This window comes from Salvelinus sp. IW2-2015, linkage group LG4q.1:29 (assembly GCF_002910315.2).
Source record: "Salvelinus sp. IW2-2015 linkage group LG4q.1:29, ASM291031v2, whole genome shotgun sequence".
NCBI lineage: Eukaryota > Metazoa > Chordata > Actinopteri > Salmoniformes > Salmonidae > Salvelinus > Salvelinus sp. IW2-2015.
In genome coordinates, this window is record NC_036842.1 from 88,483,053 (window position 1) to 88,489,295 (window position 6,243).

General features: G+C 42.9%; 1 pseudogene; it reads left to right on the plus strand.

Moving 5' to 3' along the window:
* Positions 1–6,243, plus strand: part of LOC111961051 (SH3 and multiple ankyrin repeat domains protein 2-like) — a 158,160-nt pseudogene that overhangs the window by 22,370 nt on the left and 129,547 nt on the right.

The window sequence follows — 6,243 nt, forward strand, 5'->3', positions numbered from 1 at the left end:
TGTGTGTGTGTGTGTGTGTTGTGGTGTGGTAGGCGTACCTAACCAGTGTCTGCGGTGCGTAGGTAGTTGGGATCGGGACGGTCTTTGGTGCGCATGCAGTTTTTGCTAGTTTTAGTCGTGCAGGGCTGGTATGGCGTGAATTGTGGAATCGGCATGTTAGAGTTTGCCCCTGGTAGTGGTTAGGCCTTAGGGGTAGGAGGGAGCCTATATGTTAGGAGATGTAGTGGTATGGAGGAGGTAGAAGGAATGCAAGCTGATGTGAACGTTGGTGACTCTAGGTTCAGTGCAGTCGAGGTTGTTGACCGTGTGTGTTAGTTCTAAGTGTGAGGGCTAAAAGCTAAGACGAAGCAACTGAAAATTCGACGTGTTGTCTTTATTGGATATGAGGTTTGCAGGTAGTTTCCGGGCTTTCTCCTTCCTGCTTCCATTTTCTTCTGTGACTTTAGATGAGACATTTAAGCCAACCCTGTGGTACTGTAGAATTATCAGCATGCAGTAGGGAGAGAAATGTTTAGTAGTAGAGTAGGGAGAAAAAATGAGAAATGAGAATGAGAGAATAGAGTAGGGCCGAGAGAGAACAGAGAGAGAGAGAACCTGAGAACGAGGTAATACGAGTACCACGTAAGATAAGAAGAATGAGAGAACGAGAAAGAGAGGAAAGCAAAGTGGCACACACACACACACACACACACACACACACACACACACACACACTGACTATGATTCAATGTGATGTGTTTTGTTTTATACAGCATCTGCTGCTAAGGAGTAAATCATGTCAGATCAATTATGGATGTCTTAGTTCACTGAGGAGAGAAATCAGAGATCAACTCTCCTCAGATGAAAGTTTACAGATACAGTACAATTTCTTGTGTTTTTGTGCACCTCATTCTGTTGGACGTATATAGGGCGGGTTTCACAGACAAAGCCTAGTCTGGGACTAAAACGATATTTTGATGGCCATTCTTCATTGAACATGCCGTGTCGTCCAGGACAAGGATTGAACTATGTCCAGGAAACGTACCCATAGTTGATGATACAATAAACACACGTTTCTGTTTTAAAAAAGCTCTATAACAGTAAACAGCATGTTGTGTGTTTGTATTGTAGAAACTCCACTGACCTTCGCAGCCCACCTGGACAATGTGGCGCAGGTCGTCGTGGTACTGAAAAACGGTGGAGCACATCTTGACTTCAGATCACAAGATGGGATGACCGCTCTCCACAAAGCAGTCAGGGCAAAGAATCAGGTCACACTGAAGGTTATCCAGCACCTCCATTATTTTTTACAGCTTATATAATAAGTTGGCCCCAATTCACTCTCCACTCCTTCCCCTCGGGCTTACCCTTTGATGTGTGCAGATCTGTAAGGTGGAAGCAATATAGTGGAAGCTCCACCAATACCGCTTTATCTGCACACTTCAGGTCTGCAAACATGGAAGTGTTAGGGCCAAGGGATGAGATAGAGAAAGTATTGGGATCGACTGATACTCTTCGGTGTTATGAACAATTTATCCCATAATACCCCACATTTAGGTGTGATAGTTGAAAACGCCCTACATAGACAGACATAACATATTGTAAAGCAATATATAGGTTCATACATGTATATAACAAGTCATAAACCATTAAACCTACAGGCTTTAAGTAAAGTGTTTCTCCGGGTGAAGTTTCCCCTACATATGAAGGATCAGCTTCCCCTTCCTGAATCCTAACCTTATCCATCAGTGGGGGAAATGCTGAACTTACCTACGGTCAGCATCTACCGGCAACTTCCTTTCACACCTAAAGGGCTCACCCTTACCCTCGCTGTCTCTCCTCAGGCTCTACTGGAACTAGGCGCCTCCCCAGACTACAAGGACAGCCAAWGTCTGACCCCCCTGTACCACACAGTCCTGGTTGGAGGAGACTCAGGTTGCTGTGAGCTCRTGCTGAGGGCGCGCGCCACCGTCTCCTGCCACGACGAGAATGGCTGGCACGAGATACACCAGGTTTTGCTGTTGTGTCTAATAATTATAATACTATTGGCTTTTCCAAAGGCTCAGTGTTTTAAATGGTATTATAAACTGTGTGMRTCGAGCTCTGAATGCTGAWTGGCTGACAGCCGTGGTATAMCAGACCGTGTACCACAGGTATGACAAAACATTTATTTCTACTCCTCTAATTACGTTGGTAACCAGTTTATAATAGCAATAAGGCACCTCGGGGGTTTGTGGTATATGGCCAATATACCAAGGRGAAGGGCAGTATCCAGGCACTCCGCGATYCTTCGTGCATAAGAACAGTCCTTAGCCGTGGTATATTGGTCATATATCACACCTCCTCGTGCCTTATTGCTTAATTAAAGCTAAGAGCGTTAGTTCATCTGCCACCAATGTGGTCTTCTCAGTGGTTTAGAGGAGACCCATGTTGAAGGAGCCATCACACTTTAAAAAAACACATTTTAACCCAAGCCATCGCTATATGGACTCTCTTGAATAAGCTATCTTCTAGTTGATTATAGATGTTAGCCTTTTGATAGACCTTGGAGAAACAAGCTTGCCTAGATCATCGGGGGCATAAAAACAGTAAGATGTAGTATATTTTAAAGCTCAGCTCAGATGGTACTCTGACTGACATCTAGTGTGCAGATCAAGACACTGCATGGAATATGTGTATGACTCCTGAGTGGGTAGTCTATTCAGTAGTTCCCAAACTTTTTATAGTCCCGTACCGCGTCAAACATTCAACCTCCAGCTGCGTACCCCCTCTAGCACCAGGGTCAGCGCACTCTCAAATGTTGTTTTTTGCCATCATTGTKAGCCTGCCACACACACACTATACGATACATTTTTTAAACATAGGAATGAGTGGGAGGTTTTGTCACAACCRGGCTCGTGGGAAGTCACAAAGAGCTCTTATAGGACCAGGGCACAAATAATAATAATAATAATACTCAATAATTGTGRTCTTTATTTAGACATCTTACATATAAAACCTTYTTTTTTCATAAAACATGTGAATAACTCACCACAGGTTAATGAGAAGGGTGTGCTTGAAAGGATGCACATAACTCTGCAGTGTTGGGTTGTATTGGAGAGAGTCTCAGTCTTAAATAATTTTCCACACACCTGTATTTAGTTTCATGCTAATGAGAGCCGAGAATCCACTCTCACATAGGTACGTGGTTGCAAAGGGCATCAGTGTCCTAACAGCGCGATTTGTCAAGGCAAGAAACTCTGAGCGCAGCCCTATCCAGAAATCTGGCAGTGTCTTCTGATTAAATTACATTTTCACAGAACTGCTTGTTGCTATTTCGATGAGGCTCTCTTGTTCAGATATCGGTAAGTGAACTGGAGGCAGGGCATGAAAGGGATAATGAATCCAGTTGTTTGTGTCGTCCATTTCAGGAAAGTACCTGCGTAATTGCACACTCAGCTCACTCAGGTGCTTCGCTATATCACATTTGACATTGTCCGTAAGCTTGAGTTCATTGGCACTCAAGAAATCATACAATGATGGAAAGACCTGTGTGTTGTCCTTGTTAATGCAGACAGAAAAGAGCTCCAACTTCTTAATCATAGCCTCAATTTTGTCCTGCACATTGAATATAGTTGGTAGAGTCCCTGTAATCCTAGATTCACATCATTCAGGTGCGAAAAAACATCACCCAGATAGGCCAGTCGTGTGAGAAACTCGTCATCATGCAAGCGGTCAGACAAGTGAAAATTATGGTCAGTAAATAAAACTTTAAGCACGTATCTCAATTTAAAAAAATGTGTCAATACAGAGGGGCCACTTGATAACCAGCGCACTTCTGTATGTTGTAAAAGCGTTACATGGTCGCTGCCCATATCATTGCATAATGCAGAAAATACACGAGAGTTCAGAGACCTTGCTTTAACAAAATGAACCATTTTCACTGTAGTGTCCAAAACGTCTTTCAAGCTGTCAGGCATTCCCTTGGCAGCAAGAGCCTCTCGGTGGATGCTGCAGAGTACCCAAGTGGTGTCAGGAGCAACTGCTTGCACYCGCGTTACCCCTCCACTATGTCTCCCTGCCATGGCTTTTGCGCCATCAGTACAGATACCAACCGATCTTGACCACCAAAGTCCATTTGATGTCACAAAGCTGTCCAGTACTTAAAAAATATCCTCTCCTGTTGTCCTGGTTTTCAGTGGTTTGCAGAAAAGGATGTCTTCCTTAGTTGACCCCCCATTAACGTAACGGACATATACCAGGAGCTGTGGCCGCCACGTCTGTTGACTCATCCAGCTGTAACGCATATACTTCACTGGCTTGTATGCGAAGCAGTAATTGTTTCAAAACATCTCCTACCGTGTCACTGTGCGGCAGGTAGCCTAGTGGTTAGAGCATTGGACTAGTAACGGGAAGGTTGCAAGATTGAATCCCTGAGCTGACAAGGTGAAAATCTGTCGTTCTGCCCCTGAACAAGGCAGTTAACCCACTGTTCCTAGGCCGTCATTGAAAATAAGAATTTGTTCTTAACTGACTTGCCAAGTTAAATAAAGGTAAAATAAAAAACTGATGCATCGTGAAACAGTGTTGTTTGATGAAGGCATTGTCTGTATAGTTTTTTTGGCCTTTTCCCCCAGAATTGTCCCAGCCATATCCTCGGCAGAAAGTCCTCCACAATAGTATGGGGCTTGCCTGTCCWAGCCACTKGGTAGCTCACCATATAAGATGCTTCGAGCCCCTTCTTATTAATGGTATCTGTTGCTTTTATACATGTCTTACTACTCAAAAGTCGTCTTTATTCTCGCTCAAAAACTCCTGTAGCTTATTTTTCAAATTGTCATGTTTCGTTTCTAAATGTCTGCGCAATACTGAAGGTTTCCCGCGAGAGAGTAACGGTTAATGTGATTGGATGTTAATTATTTGACTAGGATACCTGTATTTGACATTGTGTTGTTATTTCACTGAACACTGGATGGTTWAATTTTATTTTTGGCAGGGAAACYAGGCTACTCAGGTGAGAAAAAAACCTCACCCAAATGTATAGCCCCATTGGAAAATATAAATGTACTGTTTGAAAACGTAAAGAAATTATTATAATAAAATGTTAATTTGAATCACATTTTGATTTGGCGTACCCCCGACGGCATTGTGCWTACCCCTGGGGGAACGTGTACCCCAGTTTGAGAATACCTGGTCTATATATCATCCACGTGAACACAAACCAGAATAGACTTCTCTTGCCAATCAATGACTTTCTAAATGTTTGGTTGGTCATATTTTCTATGCTAGTCCCGGTTTGCCTTCTGTAATTACTGTATGGATTGTTTCATTTTCTTTTGTTTTCACCTGGTCTTTGTGATGTCTTCTGTGTTTGTGTGGCAGACCTGTCGGTATGGACATTATTTGACATGGWCTCTGTGTTTGWGTGGCAGGCGTGTAGATATGGACATTATTTGACATGGTCTCTGTGTTTGTGTGGCAGGCGTGTAGATATGGACATTATTTGACATGGTCTCTGTGTTTGTCCATCTGTCAGAGGGGCATTTATATTGCACCATCTACTGTACAGAGGGGCTTTATATTGTACCATCTACTGTACAGAGGGGCTTTATATTGCACCATCTACTGTACAGAGGGCTTTATATTGCACCATCTACTGTACAGAGGGGCTTTATTGTTACCATCTACTGTACAGAGGGGCTTTATATTGTACCATCTACTGTACAGAGGGGCTTTATATTGACCATCTACTGTACAGAGGGCTTTTATGTACCATCTACTGTACAGAGGGGCTTTATATTGCACCATCTACTGTACAGAGGGGCTTTATATTGCACCATCTACTGTACAGAGGGGCTTTATATTGTACCATCTACTGTACAGAGGGGCTTTATAATTGTACCAGCTACTGTACAGAGGGGCTTTATATTGCACCATCTACTGTACAGAGGGGCTTTATATCTTGCAACATCTACTGTACAGAGGGGCTTTATATTGTACCAGCTACTGTACAGAGGGGCTTTATAATGTAGCTCTACTTACAGAGGGGCTTTATATTGCACCATTACTGTACAGAGGGGCTTTATATTGTACCATCTACTGTACAGGGGCTTTATATGTAGCAATCTACTGTAAAGAGGGGCTTTATATTTTACCATATACTGTACAGAGGGGCTTTATATTGTACCATCTACGTTACAGAGGGGCTTTTATATTGTACATCTACTGTACAGAGGGCTTTATATTGATACATCTACTGTACAGAGGGGCTTTATATTGTACAAT